At 47.0% G+C, this 17,922-nt stretch overlaps 1 long non-coding RNA gene across 2 annotated transcripts in view; it reads right to left on the bottom strand.

Moving 5' to 3' along the window:
* The window catches only part of LOC139698637 (uncharacterized), a 216,583-nt gene extending 199,375 nt beyond the window's left edge, over nt 1-17,208 (bottom strand). Inside the window, exon 1 of one of the 2 annotated variants that reach the window (XR_011703000.1) lies at nt 17,123-17,208. This is a non-coding gene — a long non-coding RNA (uncharacterized lncRNA). Of the gene's footprint in view, nt 1-1,446; nt 1,526-17,122 lie in introns of those variants that run through there. The other variant, XR_011703001.1, reaches the window with a different exon arrangement.
* Nucleotides 17,209-17,922: the final 714 nt, after the last annotated feature.

The following is a 17,922-nucleotide window of genomic DNA, read 5'->3' as shown; positions in this document are numbered from 1 at the left end:
TTTCCACGAAATTTCATGATCAATTATTTAGGAGAAAAATATTGAGCCTGAAAATGTATTTTCAAGTAAGAACAAATTCTTCAGATCTTAAATCAAAATGAATTTCAGTATTTAAAAGTTCATACCTCCTCTTGACTTACTCAAACGGATCTATTTGAAAAAGATAACATTTTCCAAATGTACACGCTAATTGTCATGCACAACACCAAACGATTTTCCAGAAAATATGCATGTAGAGAGACATATCTCTGTGGATACAGTGAAAAAAATCAATAAACAGTGTACATTACAGGACAATTATCATCACAGTAACCAACGCGTTGTCGAAACAAGCCTTAATACTAATGATAACTGAAAAAATGAAATAATAAGTACAGGTAAATAATTCCCAGAATATATTCAAAACTGAGAAAGATAAGCCTCACAAAATTTTTAAGAATTAAAATAATTTTCACGAAAAGAAAAGAATTGTCTTTGAAAATGTATTTCTCTACATACTATTACTATGAGTAAGATCTATATTAACTATCATGTTTCCTCATTACACTTAATACTTTACAAATAGAAAAATACCTGAGATTTATGAGTCTTATTTAAACCACAAAAAATACTCAGTTAAAATGCTTATAACTCATTGAGCAAAGTATTTGTGACAATTCTACAATGGCCCACAAGTTGCTATAATTACTTCGACTGAAGAAATAAACCTGTTAACCTACGGTCTAATCATATAACAGCCCATAGACATCTAAAACAAAATATCATAGACTCAATACTGTGAAATTGTATCGTTTAATGAAAAGGTAGGAATAATATGGAAGAATAAAATTATGGTAGAAAATATCCCTGGACTCTGTACTGATATTTCAAATACATTCCAAAGGAAGTGAAAGTGACACTCCTTAAATGACAAGACTTTGAAAAGATAATACAAGGCACACTTCATCCCGTTTTATACTTTGGCCTCATGGAAAACTAAAAAGTGGTCTCGGGTCTAGACTGGTCCTATGCGTCCCGCACCTAAAGGTGTTTCCCCTGCGAGATGGAACGGGCCGGCGGTCCCCATCTCGCAGCATGAACCCCTTCCTCCTGCCTTGCGACAGGACCGGCACCTGGACGCGGGGTTTCGCTAACGGTCAATGCTGCGCATATTTCAACCCGGCGTGAGAATATATGTTTTGAAGGGTACGACCCCCATGTACTCATATGAAATGCACAAGGACTAGACCTTAAAAAAAGTAGGGAGGCCTAGCTTTCGGACATTATAAAATTCCCGTCAACCAGCTGGTCGAAGAGGACGTGAAACCCTTTCCGGCGGAGGTTAGGACACGTATATAGAGGGGAGAGGGTACATTTTGAGCGGGAGAAGGTCAGAGCTAATGATACACGGGGAAGAAACCGGTAACGTTTGAATTACGCAATCCCCCGTGCTATGTCCAAACTCGCCTTAGTTTCTCTGCGGCGGCCGTTCAGTGGACAATGCAGTTCCCCCTTGGGCCCCTTCGGACGCGGACGTGATTACAGGAGGACCGGACGACACGGGGTGTTTAGCGAGGAGCCGGAGTACTATTTGGCAGAGGAATCTAAAGAAAAGGGAGAACGTTATCAAGAGCGAGTACTGGGATAATTACATTCATTCCAAGTAAGTGGAGAGAGAGAGTGTAGTGATATGGACCAATAATTGATTGTAATATCGTGAAATTCATTTGCTTTAGCACCTGGCATATCAATGAGTAATTAATGAAATCAATGAGTAGTGACTAGAGTATCAATGAGTAATCAACAGGCGGGATTATAATGGCTCGCAGTTAGATACGTTAAACATAATTGATAGTAATAAGTTTAAGAAATAATTGGAATCGTTTAATCATTGTATTATTTTAAGCAGCATAGATAATCCAAGAAGAAACTTTTTCACTCAATTTTAAAACACAATATCGTAAAGATGTCCATGACTAAGTGTAATTCCTAAAATTACCACTGATACTTTATATTAGACAAATGAATATAACCCATCATTTAATGCTTTTAAGGCTGGGGGAGTGAGATGCCAAACTCGTTAATGACATAGATTGTTTCTTTCCCTTATTATGTATTTTGCTTGTAATATTACTCCAAAATATGTTTGAAATTTGCATTGAAAACTCCCATTTCCAACTTGAGTCCATGGTGTAAATAATTAGTCCATTCTCTTCATACCTCAGTCATTATTTTGTCAAACAGTGATTAAAAATTAAAATACAATACCGCAATAATATTAGGAATAGATTTAACATACATTTTTTATTCATGCATATCTAAGGGAATTTTAATCAAGCAAAATAGTACAGGTATATGGGACCCCAAATGCACCAAAAAATGCAACCATCACAAGGATTTAATTAAGCATTAAAATCAACCCTTAAACTTTCAAAAACGAATGATTTTTAGCACTCAGGACTAATCAAAGCGAAGGGTGAACAGTTTTTTAATCTACCGTACATATTCAGGAATTTATAAGAGTAAAATGCCATCGGAATTGGTTACAAAGGGATATAATTTCTTAATACTCAAATGTGAACTAAGAAAATTTCCAACACTGAGAAGCAGACTGTCTCAAAGGAACTTAAAAAATACGGTGATCGTGCGACGTTGAGCGTAGAAGTTTGAGCCCATTACCGAAAGGGAGGATCTCCCTCTAGCTGGCGGGAGACAGGTAGGGAGGCGAGAGGAACACGACTGCGGGAGGCAGAGCAGTAACTGCTGGCTGCCGATTGTTTAACACGTCTCTCCTGGAAACAGGAGAACGCCACGCGCGTGAGGCGCGGGCCGGACACAATCTCGCCGTCTCTCTCATCCTCCGCCTCTCCCTCCCTCCTCCGACCCCCCCCCCCCCGCCGCACACAAACACCCCCCTGACACACGCAAATGCACCAACACCCGAGCACAAGTGCACACAAACAGTGAGCAAGATCTAGAGTTAACCCGAGACCCTCCCCCGCCTACTTCCATCGGCGTCCCATTCACGTCCCCCCCCCCGCGACCCCCTCTGACTTCTCCAATTGTCCGAGCCGACTCGAGCCGATCCTCCTCCTATGACCCCCCCATCACACCCCCAATGGTTCTCGCATATGCATGTCTCTCGCTTCACACCGCGACACCTCAAACCCTCCGCCTCCCTAAATCACTCTCTCGCCCGTTCTCCCACCCTTACTCCTCCACCCCCCACCACATCCTAAATTCCCTCCTCCTTCCCGATTCCCCCCCTCCCCTCTCCTCTCCCAATGCCGACTTCCTAACGCGACCCCCCGCCGCCTGATTTCCGCCGGCACACACCTCGGACCCCGCCACGATTGGCGCCCTCATCCACGCGGTGGAGGAGTGTCGCACCGCGTGCTTCCAGGGAGGCCGTCAGTTTCGTCCCGATTCGCCCACCATCGACCGGCACCCGTGGATTCACCAGTTCACTTCCTCATTTGACGAAGTCTTGTAATTTTACCGGTTCTTTCGTCCAATTTCTCCACTTGACACGTAAAGAAGACTGTCTCGTTGGGTTTGAGGTCTTTTCACGCCTCATTCATGTAAATAATTACCCTACGAATTGATAAAAAGTCGTTTTTGAACGCTAAAGATTAATGCACTTAACTCCCAACCGAAAACCGAATAGTATTGAATACAGGTTCTATTTAAGATAACAATTCTTTATTAAAAAACTTTATGCTCTGGCAATCGTACATACCTATAGTATTCTCTCGTTTCATGGTTCGCTGATTACTTAGTTTTCCTCCCAAGACTATCTTCCGTAATTTTCTCAAGATAAAGCAGCTTTATTCTGTAGTACATCTTCAGGAGAAATCAACTTCTCAAGATTTGGTACCCTATTTTCAACTCCTGGAGGTAGATACCTCGACGCAATAAACTCGCTTCTTTGAGAGAAATTTCTGGTCGAATAAGGATGCTATTCAAGAAGATTAGTCTCAGAAAGCATTTGGTAATACGAGTGACGAATTTATACATTTCATTAATAAGCATGTGATTAGGGGAATATTATTTTTTTGTAATGTGGCTTAAGTTACAGATATGTGTGACTTATGAAAATTCTGATGTAACAGCCGCCAACAAATTATTTGTCTATGTTAATATCACAGTAGCGACTTGAGGTAACTGTAATAGAAATTCCCTTCCAACTTAGTCATTCTCGAATGCTAATCATAGAATGAAAATTTTTAAGAAAAAAATGGGTATGGGCTAACAGGTACCTTATGCTTATATTTCACTTTTACATTATATATTTCTTACGTAGTTTTAAAGTTTGTGATATATTCAGAATTAAACAGAGATAGCCACATCTACAATAAGTGTAGAAAGAATTTTGCATCACAGAAAACGGTTTCCGACGTGATTTTTCCATGTACACTCAGCGTGAACGCGCGATTACCGGTTACTAAGGTCGAAACCTACTCTCCGCTCCGCTCTCCCCGTCGTCCCGCTAAAACTCACACTGACCACCAAAAGCCACACGCAGGAACGCGCATACTCTGCCAAGTGCCCACACACACATACATACAACGGCGTCGCCTCATGCCCAGAGGATGGTGGGCGATAAGCCGCGCCAAGAGACGCCTTGGGGCGGTGTGTCACGTCCGAGGGTTAGGCCGACCTCCGGCGGGGGCGGGCGGGAGCGTGTGCCTCTGGCGCGGATGGAGGCCCGCGGGGATCCCCCGAAAACGTCGCCGGGGTGTGAGGCTGGCCCTTGTCCCCTGTAGTCCCGTTGGAGAGCAAGAGCATTTGGCGAGGAAGGGTGGCGGAGGGTTGCGTGGGAGGGAGAGATGGCTTGAAGAATGAGGGGTCACACGGCCACGCGCGAGTGCGTCCCGCCGTGGTTGGTGCGTGCGTGGGGCACCCTGCCTCCGCTTGGCAGCCGCCGGCCGAGGTGTGCGTCGCGGGGAGCGAGAACCCGAGGTCGAGCGCGACGTCCCCGCGGAACGCCGGGGATGTCGCGCGTGGCCACGCGCTGAAGACCCGACGACGCTTCGGCCGATGACGACCACGGTGGATTACTAGCGTCCGGTCCGGATTTCAATCAAATCTTACGTTGAATTACTCACTCTATAAAAATCATTGCTGAAAATTCAGAGGTGCGGAAATAAGGAAGTCTCCAGACCTAAGAGTACGTTCTTCCAACTTCTCTACGCACGACCGAGAGTGACGACCTAAGGTTGACAAATTTTATTTATAAATGGATTATCGTATCGAGAAACTAAAAATTAAAATCTGCAATTGTTTAGTGAAACAAAATTTTAGATTGGAAATGTAAAAATGTTTCTGACTCTGGGATCCGAACTTATTACACCGCTGCCAATCCATAGACGCTGTGCTACGAGAAGGGAAGAGATTCATTTTTTCCTAGCGTGAAAGTGCGCCGCTGAATGTTACCTTTTTCTGTCCAAATGCGCACACGAGTGGACTCGAAAAATGTATATTTTTTCATTCTCGTTCACCAATGAATAGCATTATGAAAAGCGTAATTAAAAATTCGATCTCTGAAACGTTTTCTTCCTAAACTTCCAACTGACTATAATTTCTAAAAAACATCATCAGTAATAATTTTAAACAGGGGGTCTAATTCTAAATGTAACGCGGCACATTATAAAACTATGGACCATTATATGGACAAGTATTCGAAACTGCCCAAAATTCGAAAGTTTTTGAGAGTCCGGCTATTCTATGCTGATATAATGTCTTGCATTTAAAAAACACTCAACAAACATCTATTCCTGGAATAGGGCACTCAATATAGTTTGGAAGATGAAAGGTACCCGCATTTCATCAGTTAGGGAGTTCATGTCTTGCGTTCGCAATAGGATGCCGTTGCTCGGGCGCCAATGCACCTGCTACATATCCCCGGTCGGCGAACCATCTCTCCCCAACTGGAGAGACGTAATTGCCAAAACAGGCAATTCTATTGTATCGGTACGCACGGGATAAAAACTTTACATTTATCCTTTAATATTTTCTGCAGCTTATAACGTACCATGAGTGTTGGACATTGAAAGAGACCAACTGATTTTTTGACAACTTTTTTCGGAGAAGTTATGCGAGATTGTGCTCCAAAAAAATTATGTGGCAGACAATCAAATCCAGTTTTAATTCAGGGGAGTTAACCTGGTCATATGCTCTCAAATGTGCCGATTGGCGAAGAAAATTACGTTGGAAATGAGAGGAAAAAATAGCACACAATAGAGTTAACCGCATGATGGCAGATACATTGAGAATCCGAGGGACGACCGCAAAAATTTCCAAGTCCAAAAGTAGAGGGAAATGACTGTCCGAAGCAACTTAAAACTTCGCGGGGTCGCACGCCAATCGGATGAGGACAAGTCACAAAAGAGAGGAAAATATCCATGCGAGAGGGCTGCGAAAATTCCACGAGACCGCCTTCCACTGTTACCTTGAGTCGACAAGAGGAGTCCGGTGGAGAAATCGGGATGCCGCCCGCACGGTGGGGGCAAGCGGGCGGATTAGCGCCGGACCCCCTCCGAGTAAGGTCCAGCTCGGGGTCAGCGCCTAGCCGGCAAACGGTCCAGTCCTTCCCGGCGTCGCGTCGCCCATCGCCGGGAGAAATCTCACGAGCGTCGCCCAACACCAAGTCTCTTATGACCACCCACGAGAACGAGAATGTACTCTCGATCTCCAGACACACAGAATAAAAATATTTCTCCGGTCCAGCACGTCCGATCACAATCACCTCACAGCACACATTCAGAGATACTGTGGTCCATGGAAGGAGATCACGACTGCGACCAAGTCCCTCCTTGGGGAAATGTCAGAGAAAAAAAAATTGCCAAAGTCTCAACTCGAGAACATTTTCCAGAGTCACTATGTGACATTCACGTCACCTTTCATGTCACCGAAGAAAATCTGTTAAACATCGACCACGGCCCTGGAAGGGGGCGAAGTGCTGACGGGCATCACAGAAACCGTCTGGGACGGCGAATGTTCGTACATCGGCTGTGACAGCGTCGTAGTTTGGCGGAGGAACGGAAAAAATGTTCCTCTACTCTGGGAACAAACAATATTACATTAAAAAATCTCCACGATTTCCCCAAAAAACCTCGTTCATTGCCTCCTTAAACTCTCCTTGAAGGCAGTGGTGAGCACAATAAAGGGACACTTGATCAAACTCGATTAAATCTCTCAAGTAGGCGATGAGAACTTGCTCGAAAAAAAACCAGCCACTTCAACGGGGAGAATAGAGATGAAAGGGACTGAGTGTTCACCGGAGAATGGAACCGACCAACACTGACGGTTAAACTGGAGAATCTGTCCATCCAAACTCCCGGCACGGTAAATAATATTTATCTTCCCGATGGAAAAAAATCACCAAGTTCCTTCCAGAACAGAGAAAATTCTCGAAAAAAGTCCGCGACTAAAAGGAGAACTGTGCGGAACTGGACGAGAAAAATCCAGATCGGAGAAAATTGGAGGCGACTGTCTCACAAAACCCCGACAACCGGACTATGATCCCAGAAGCCCAAGGTCCGCCGCCGTCGCCGGAAAAAATCCCCGTCCCCGACGGAAAAATCGCCGACTGCTTGCCCACACTGTCCGGCGGGGGCGTCGCCCTCAGCTTCCGCCAACGCTTTTCTCCGATGTCCCCCCGAAAACACAATGACGGGCGCTCCCTCGGTGAGCAGGGGGCTATGGGAGGCTGGCGGGGGCTGTCGGGGGGGAGGAGACCCCGTTACCAACTCGGACCAACGCCGGGAAAAGTGTTCCCGGAGCGACGGGGACGCGTGTGTGCGTGCGGCGTCGGGTGGGGGGGCAGAGGAGGCTGCGGGGGCGGCGCGAGAGGTAGGTGGGGTGGTGGCCGGACTTCCCGATGCCGGGAGAGAGTGCGAAAAAGTCGTGCGTTTTACCCCCCCGCGCGCGCGCTTGACCGCCTGTAGGGGTGCTAGAGAGCAGGTCCGAGCTCCTCCGCACTTGGGACCCGACTGAAAGAACGCTCTGAGGTGCGGTGCTGGGGTTGGAATAAAGTGCAGAGATGCTGTGTGGAGGAGTAGATACGAGGGAGGAGGGAGGGGGTGGGAGGGAGGTGAGTGAGTGTGAGAGAGAGAGAGAGGGATATGCATGCAGAGAGAGTAAAGGGAAAGACCCATAGAGAGAGGTATGTGCGGAGACGAGGGGCCAGGGGCGGTGGGCAGGGGGAGTCCAAACTCCTGAAGCTACGGGGTTGGAGAATCGGAAGACCTGCGCCGTAGACCTTTTACTCTCGGCACTCACCCTCCCGCTCTCCCCCCCTCCCTTCGCCCGCCTCCACCCCTCCCACACGTAACCCTCTCTCTAGTCCCCCTCCACCCCCTCTCCGTGCACCCTAACCCTTATTCCCCACTCTTTCCCTTTTTCTCCGCCCCTCCCTCAAAAAAACATCCCTCCCCACCCACATCCTCATCTCACCCCTTCCCATCCCCCTGGGACGGTCACCCCCACCTCTCTCCCCACACTCTTTCTCCCGCCTCCCCTCCAAGTTTTTTGGAAAAAATAGCCTCCCCACCCTTCACCTCCCCCCGCTGTCTTTTTTTTTGTATTTTCACCGCCCTTTCTCCCTTACCACCCCCCTCTACCTTCCCCACATCTTTCGCCCACACTTACAATACGCGGCCACGGAACCACTCTCTCCTCCCCGCGAAGTATTTAGATCGCCCGTACCCATCGTCCGCGCACCGTCGCCTTGCCTAAACCGTTGGCCTTTTGGTGGTATTCATCACCAAGACGTTTTCCCCGAGAAATTGTTCTTCGGGCCTATGGTCCCCTGTTCACTGTTCAGATAAAATTTCTGCAGACGCGCTCTCGAGATTCGTTCGTCGCACTTGTTTGACTCATCCTAATCATTTTTTGACTCCATACTATTCCAAAGAGGAAACAAAAAATTGAGAAAATTAAGTCACTAATTATTATGCACTTAAAACATTCAACAACTGGATCACGAAAATTGTGTTTTTTGTTTCATTTCCTGAGAAAGATATTTTTTCTGCTGCCATTCATCATTCCTCAAAGTCAATTGTTCATTTGAATTTTTTCCCATCAAAGTTTAAAAAAATTCAAAACACTGTAAACTGAAAGAATTTCCAGATGACGTTTGCATAAAATGATAAGTGGGCAAGGAAAACTACTGAAAAAGTCATGCAAGGGTTTTATATGCGTGATGAACTAGTCACACCAGATTGGAAAAGCATTAAATAGAAGATTCCATTTGAACCTACGGAGGCTTGAACTCAAAAAGACCAATGGAGACGATAGAGGCAATACGTCAGGTGTCATCAGGTGGTTATGAAAGGGTTCTGTAAAACCCTGGGGTCTCAATTCAACCACTTGAGACGGGCGGGAGAGGCTCCTGATCGGCTAGACGCTGCAGAGACGAGGGGAAGATAATCGTCATTTCTTCCTTCGAGGACAGTAAGCATCAAATGCTTTTGGTCCACGCGAGACACCCGTAACTTCTTTTCCGATCGCCAAACTCCTCGCCCCCCTACTCACTACCTCCGCGAAATTTTACTTCCCTTTCCCGCTCTTCCTCCCCCCCCCACCCGTCCCAATACCTCGCCGCTGAAACCTCAGCTTATAGCTTTCACCTCTCCCCCCCCCATCGGCCAAAACTCCGAGACAATATCCCGCTTTTCCCTTCCCCCCACCCCCACCCTCCCTCCCACCGCGCGCCCACTCGCCTCCCGCCAGCGCGAGCGAACGAAGAAAAATAACCAATTTTTTCGATGTGTGGCCACACGCCGACCGAACGGTCGTCAATTGGGCTTCGTGTGTGCGAGAGAGAGCGAGATAGTAAGTGTGAGAGAGAGAAAGAGATGGAGGGAGGCAGAATGTAAATACACCAATCCGACGGGATAACAGAAAAAAAACAAATAAGAATCGGTAGGCGCTCCCCACCCACCGTCATTCCCCGCTTCCCTTCCCTATTCCTCCCCCCCCCCAGCCGTTGCCACACACCGTATAATACACACAGTAGTGAGTTTCGGGACACCGGGAGGGGAAGAGAGTCGCAGCGGGTCGTGGGAGTGAGTGGGATATTTTTCCTACGGGAGTCCGCCGAAAAATGACGCGTTCCGCCGGCCGCATGATTTTTCCCGGCGACGCCAAGAGAGGATGCCGGGAGAGACCGATCTCCCTCGGACGGATTTGAGAAAGCGTCGCGGGTTGATCAGTGGTCGAGATTAACTTGAGGAATAAAACACAGAATTCGTCCAAGAACACGGCAAAGGGAAATCCATATTTATGGAGATAGGAAGGGATAGATAAACGGACGAACGGCAGACGTCATCGGCCGTCACCGCTCCCGATGCCGGTTTTTCAAAGTCCTCGACCCGATCTAAACAATAAAGTAATGTGGTTCAATCGAAGTGAAGTGAGACATTGATGTCCATTATTCGTCTTTCATCCTACTGTGGCGATCGGATGAGCGACGGGTTGGACACTACTCGCTATTTCTTGGGATGTGGCGGCGAAAGCGCAGTTGACCGGCGATACCCAAATATCTTCCGCGTTACTGATGAGCGTCTGAGTCTTTATTTTTCCCTGCTTTACCTTAATAATCCAAATTAAGTTTGAATTTAAATTTAAAACTACTTAATAAGTCTGCTACATGATGCGAAAGGTGCAGGATATAATTTGAATATCATGATTGATCATTTAATTTTAAATGTTTAGCATCTAAGTATGTTTTTTGTGAAAACGGATAATTTTTTATTAAATGCTTAGCGGATATATTGCATTGAAGAATGCAATTAGAATTAAACCATACTTTGCGATTAAAGGAAAAAATGGCAATAGATCATTGATAAATATTCAGGGAGCGTCTTTTATATGAATTTTCATTAAATTCAGCCGTAATTGCAATTAACTTAATGTTTGCTATGAAAGAGACGTAACTTTAAAAGAGATGACTTGAAAAATTCAAAAAATGAAGTTTCTTCTTTCTTCAAATTTCTTGAGAAGAAGAAAAAAAACTTCACGTAGATTAAACAAGAGATAGTTCGCGTTAAAATTATTTTAATTGTTCAACTAACTCCATCTAGATCAGTTTTCCTTATTGCTAATTTTTACGAAACTCATTTCACAATGAGAATTAGATTGTTATCTTCATGTTAACGCTTTTGATTTGACATTATAAATTATCTCCTTCGTTAATGACAAAAGGCCTTCACAAATTTTCGGTTAAATAAATAGCCTTATATTTTCTTTTCGAAACTAATTTTGAAGACCCTTCCTGTTATCTAAATAAAACAATGGAGGCAGCAAAGGAGTAATTAATGGAATAAATTTAAACTGATAAGAAAGCAATCGTAAATATAAATTTCTCTAATCTAATTTTTCTTTAGATCTTGAATAGACAGATTTTTCTAGGAGTTTCACTTATATGCATGCGCTATTTCAAAGTGGAGCTCGCATCAATTCATCAAGGACCGTGTCCCTTCTTGCTGAAAGGTTACATTTTCACTGCTTTTTATCTGGATTCAAGTGAATTCTCATTCATTACTCGGGTGTAAAATATACAACCACAGAATAAATGACTCAATTAATAATTTCTAAACGAAATAAAACCTAGTTATATAAGATTAAAAGACATGATTCGAATAACTCCAATGCATCATACTCGGGACGAGGTAAAATAAACTGATAGTACTTCCAGTGGCATGACAACGCACCCCATAAGATTGCGTCATTTCAATTAACAAGGACGTGAAGATTTTCCATGGTTGATAGTTTTATTGTTAAGTAAAAGACCTGTAGGTATTCCCAACAATAAATTCATAATCCTATTATATATTTCTCTTATTGATGAATCTTGTTAAAAGGGTTTTGGTGGGAGCTAATAATCAAAATAGAAAGGACTTTGCGCATTTCAGAAAGTTCAGTCAACTCACGGAATATGCAATAAGAATGATAGAATATTTCCCAAAACCTCTTATTAGGGAATAATAGAAAAACATCTCGTTTCAGTTTTTTCTGAAATGTCAGTAGTTGGAGTAAGACAAGGAATATTTCTGATAGAATGATGAAGGTATTCACAATAGCGATGATCAAGTGTTTTAGCCTCGTCCAACTTTCTATTCACAGAACATCTGAGAGAATTATTTTTAACTGATACTCTCCAGTCTACTAATTTCCCCTGAGTTAAAGGCAACACAGTTCCAATTGATAGTTTTAACTATCTACACTGCCGCCGCATTGTTAAATCCATCATCTATATTCCCACCAACAAAAGTTTAATCAGGTAAACGCACTGAGGGCTTATCTATTAAATCAGTGATTATACTTACATACTTAATTCATTTCCCAGGAACTATTTTCTTTATGTTAAGCCGTGAATTTCATATCCAGACCAAAAGGAGTAGTGATGGAAACGGATGCGATTGGAATGACTTTTTGGAAAACCACTCTAAAGCCATTTAACAGACGAATCCAGGAAATGGATGGGCAATTGGAAATATTTTACAGTTACTTCCGCGTCGAAATCGTCTTCAGGACAATCTGTCTTTCCGAGCTCACGCGGAGAGAGTTTCACGGCGAGGTGCAAAACTGATCAAACGCATTAGCGGAGTGTCGCGCAGTCCCACTAAAACGTTTGGCGCCGTCAACGACCGAGGCTCCCTTCCCCTACACGGCACACACACACACACACTCAGAGACGGCGGCCGCTCGTGCATTTGGCGGTGGACCGCCGATGCATCGCACACAACCTCATCGAAACCACAGAACAAGCGACAAGACCAAAATCGACACCCTCACACCCGCCTCATCCACCCACCCACCCTCGCGCGGACCTGACTCACCCCCACCCACCCGCAATCGCATCTCCACACTCCCACCCCCTCTCCCTCCCGATCCCTCTAACCCGCGGTGTGACCGTTTTGTGTGAATGGTATGCCATACCCAACACAAAACCACCCCCCGACTCCTGACGCACCACCCACCTGTCATCGAGCCCCCCCCCCCCGCCCCCTCCTCTTCCCTTCTCTCTGACACGCGGCCTTGTCCCGCTCTGTTCCGGCCGTCCCGTACGCGGAGTCGGGGCATTGGGGGTGGGGCATGGAAGGGAAATTGGGGGTGGCGGTGGGGTGGGGGGCAGGGTGGACGGAGGAACTGCATCACTATAGCGCTCGCCCGCCGTTGCATTCGCTTCGCTCGTGAATGACCGTGACGCAGCCACCTCGGCACCTCACCCCACCCCCTCCACCAAATACACCACGAATACGCACGAGGCACACACGCCGTGCTTGACAATGCAACTCCCCACCCCCCACTCGCGTCGCACACCCTTGTCTCCCCCCCCTCCCCTCTCCCCATCCTCTGCCCTCGCGGGTCCAAAACAATCTTCCCCCTTCCACCACCATCCCAGAACACAAAAGTGCAGCGGCTATGCGACCTTGCTGCGCTCCCTAGTGGGGCTTCTTCGACGTCCCGTCGATACGGGGCTGACTGCGACACCCCCCCACCCCTTCAATCTGCACTTCCCTCCATAACCTCCTCATCCCACTCTATCCGATACGCAACTCTCTGGCCCTCCCTCCTCCTCCCGACCCGCATGCATAATAACACCCACTTCGAGCGATTGCACATTTATTCGCCCGCTCGCACGCAATCAAATGCACGTATTACTCCTCCTCCCACAATTCCGCGGGGTTCTCTCACCCCGCGGTCTCCCGGTGAATGAATGAATTCCTCTCTCTCCATTGCTCCCTGCTCACGCCCCCCTTCCAACGATGTGTCATTCCCCATTAAAGCATTAGCTCGCTATTAACAATCGCCGCGGCCATTAGGATGGAGAGATGGGGCTTGTGGGAGAGAGTTTTGGGAGACAGTGTGGCGCAAATTTCATAGATAGGCAGATGGACTCGATTCCTTACTCCAATCGCATTTAAAACCAGCAGGACTCCGTTTCATCGCATCTAGTCCCACGGGACGTGGTCTCTGAGTGCGTACTTGCGAGTGTGTCGGGAAGACACACATGATGCGTGAACTCAATGGGCGCTGAGTGATTCACTTTGCGTGAAAGTTCCGGTGTCAAGTATACGCAGGATGGAAGTATAAGAGATTAGATTGGGGTTGAAGCTGATGAAGAAATAATTTGTGAACAATTGTGGATACTTCGCAAAAATTTATTTGAATCAGTGAAAATTTACTTTTCAGTGATTGAGTTGGTGAAGTAATTGGATTGGAAAGCAATTTTATTCTAAGGGTACACATCAACCTTTCCACCTGCCAGAAAAGCTTCAGGGGCGTCGAGTCTAGAAGAATACTACCTAGTGAGAAGCTAATGAATGAAATTGCAACACAAATTAATGGCGTGAAGCAAAGTATGCAGAGGAAGGATTTAAAAAAAGTGAAAAATTCTACAGCTATAAGAGCAGTTTTCTTTTTTTTTTTCAAATATAATTTACCGTAACGGTCCGTGGGTTGCCCTTCATGAGCCCCCTGCCAAGTCTGCGTCCGTGTTATGGTCCACGGGCGTCGGAATGGGGAGGTTTGCCGTGGTTTAAACATAGACGCGGAGGGGTCGAGTGGATAGGACACGCACTTACACCTGTGCACATACCTTACCCATCCCTTCCTTCACCCCGCCGCAGCTCCCACTCCACCAGGGACTCCGATTCCGACCCCCTCCGCCCCCCTCCCAAACGTATTCCCCACATCCTCATCCCGGGCATATCAGCGATGATCGAGGCCCGTCGGTGGCATGACCCGCGCCTCCCGCGAAACTAGCCCCATCCCACACCAGCGTCCCGCGCCATTCAACCGACAACACACCCCGACCCACACGAACTTCCCTGCCACTAAAAACCACACGCGCTCCCCGCTCGCTGGCCCCGCGTGTGTGGCGGGAAAGCGGAGACTAGCCTATCACAGTTAAACCCGTCCCCTCTCACTCCTTTGCACGTAGGTATGTACATCACACACCTCACACCCCCAACTCGGTACGGAGTCCGTTCGGATCAAACAACCGTCCCCGGCTACCTAACACCGCTCGCCACCATCCTTCCACCCAACCCCCCCTTCTCTCTCTCTCGCCTAACCCCGGATATAACAACGATCATCGGCCCACTCTACCCTCCTCCTATGATGCATCTACCTGCCTATCTCAATATCGCCCCTTCCCCAATCACCGTATACCCGCCCCGACCAGACTGCATTGTCACCCCCATACGATGACCGTCTATCTAGCGCGTCCTCTGTTTGGACGGCTTCCTCGTCACAGGTGCATATCCTGTCAACCTTTGCCCCCGACGAGGCCGGCGAGAAGACCGGTCCCCCCACGTCGGAGCACGTCTTGCGGGGAGGTAGAATTGACCGCCCGCTGCCCGAGGCGGGACCTATCGCTTGCGCGGCGAGTGGTGCCTTGACCGGTGGTCCCGTCGGCAGACGGTGCCTTGACCAGTGGTCCCCGGTCTCGATCACAGGACACCCTTCCAATCGTGTCGCCCCTCTCGAGTTCACCCCAACCCACGTTCCCATCACGTTGACTTCGCCCATGGTTCCTTTGCATGGTGATATCGTGAGAAGGTCGTGCAGTGAGAGCGGTTGGTGACACTTCGGAGAACGACCGTGACGCTAAGAAAATCCATCTCACCGAAATAATTAGAAAATTACAAGAATTCCTGTGACTGTGTCTGTGATTCCCTCAAAAACTAGACCCCTTCAAAGCTGAAGTGAATAAGGCCTACATTTATCTCCACGCATACGACAGACGAGTGTGAAAAATATACAAGTCCTTCGCGACTCTGAAATTTAGTCGGAAAATGACTGCCTTGGTTACGTTTTGGTTTTTGCATCCCGTAAAAACACGAAAGGACAATTGTTTTCAAGTAGAATAGAGCTTTTGCTTAAGCGTGAGCTTTCATTACTCGAGAAACGATGGGGGGACTGAAATCATTTGCGCGTCCTCTGTGCCGCTCGCTGCCATCCCCGATTCCCGGTCGGAGGAGTGGGGAGTAGCCGGGCGCCAGGACCCTCGCGTCCCGGCTCGTTAAACTCCCTTGTATAATAGGAGTCCGCATTTAGAAGAGAAATTTGTCGATTCGTCAATAAAGAAACACTTTGAAGAAAGACAGAAGTCACATTAACCATTCAGATATCCAACCAACAGAGCAAACATCCTTTCCTGAAATCGAAAAACCCTGCAAGCTCTCCTTAAAATGGATAACGGAATATCGTTACTTAGAGAATGAAACAAATATTTTTTATTATTGTGACGGACTAACATCTTATTTAGCATAAAAAATTTGATTGATCATTGATTTTCCAAATAAGTCATCAACACGGCACAAAATGATCGAAAACAAGCATTTACACTAAAGTTTTTACCATAGGGTATTCGTAAAAATATATATTTGGTAAAAATTTGTATTCGAAAACATTAAAAAAATAAACCAAAAATACTCCGGGTTTTCAAAATTCATGAAAAGCTGCAAATTGGCCCCGCATATAACCAAGTACTCTATTCCACTGGAGGAAGATGTTTCAAGTTGGGTTTCAGTCAGAAGAGAACGAAAATGGTAAGAATGCATATCCGCAATCTACTGTTACGCTACTTCATATAAAATGTTTGATCGTAAAAGACGCGTAAAAGAATTTGTGATGAAAGGAAAGGTAGGAGCCCACAATACTGTGCTACGCTGTAGCCGGGGAGTGAAGGGACGGGAAACCCCGGGAAGCGGGCCATCTGTCGCCGGGGACCGATCCGGCCGAGCGCCGGGCGCCCGACCGGGATTGACGCCTCTATCCGATGCCACCGAGGCGGCGGCCGCCCGCCCCGGGAACTCGAGGCAACCCGCCTCGCGCGGAAGTAGCGCGAATCCTCCAACTACCTTGCGTTTTTGCACCTGTTCACCTTCGGCGCTCGCGTTAAGTTTAACCAGAGGAAAGACGTCCTTCGAGTGTCGAATGTACGAGGAGAACGTCCAAAATTGACGTCTTTCCTTGAGGTATTTTGGCGAGTGGTAGTGATAAAAGTAAAAATGCGGGACAAGACTGAAATCGTGAGCCAAGTCCGCGGGGAGAAGAACACGGGAATTGCAAAAAACGGGAAAGAAGTCTCATGGGGCAAAGACAGGGGACAGTATCTTTCACTCACCTTTATCTTTCAATTAGGATTCGACTCCACCGACGCCAAACCTCCGAAAAGCGTCGCAAGGAAGCCTCGAGAAGCGTATGATGAATTTCGACGAAGAACAATGGTAAAAGGGCGACACTCTCTCCAAGAGTTCGAGGAGGAGCACTTCCTTTCGGAAAAAAAACTGTGGGAAAAGTCCTCCCTCGCCGAGCTTAGAAAAAAAAAATCACAAGTTCACATCGCTAAGAAAGTCAATGTTCTTGGCGAGAGGAACGGGAAGCAATGCATGTCCGGAGTCTGGGTGGGAGATTCAACGAAGTACAAGTCCCGGGGGCGAAAAAATTCAAACCTTCACCTTCAAAAACCGTCCACACAACCACACTAAAAATTGACACTGGAGAGAAAACTCTCTCGGATGAAGGAACGGATGGGGAGGGCAAAAGTATCTCTCACTTTTGATTCGGATGATCTCCAAAGAAGCGACACGTCTCCTTCCTCAGGCACCGAAGTCCATCGGGAGTGAGGATGGTGAAAAAATTGTCCCAACGTCCGAACCCATGGTCGCGACGCGTGAACACCTTGGAGAACACGAAGAACGCTCGCTTTTTCCAGGAAACATCCTCGTGTAGCCCTCACGAGAACGGCAGGACCCCCCGGGTGACGACGGGCCCACCGGGAAAAAAATCCACCACCCCCGCGGTCAGAGGCGACGACACCGGCCGCCGACAAAAAGCGAAGTCCCGTTTTTCCCCACCGGGCTGGCAGAGAACCCCAGAAACCAGACTGACTCCCTCGCCTCCTCTTCCCTTCTTTGCATCAAC

The sequence above is a fragment of the Hetaerina americana genome, unplaced genomic scaffold, assembly GCF_022747635.1.
Source record: "Hetaerina americana unplaced genomic scaffold, ioHetAmer1.1.p SCAF_9, whole genome shotgun sequence".
Lineage (NCBI taxonomy): Eukaryota > Metazoa > Arthropoda > Insecta > Odonata > Calopterygidae > Hetaerina > Hetaerina americana.
The sequence above is the reverse complement of the archived record's forward strand: the minus strand, read 5'-3'. Positions and strand labels throughout refer to the sequence as shown.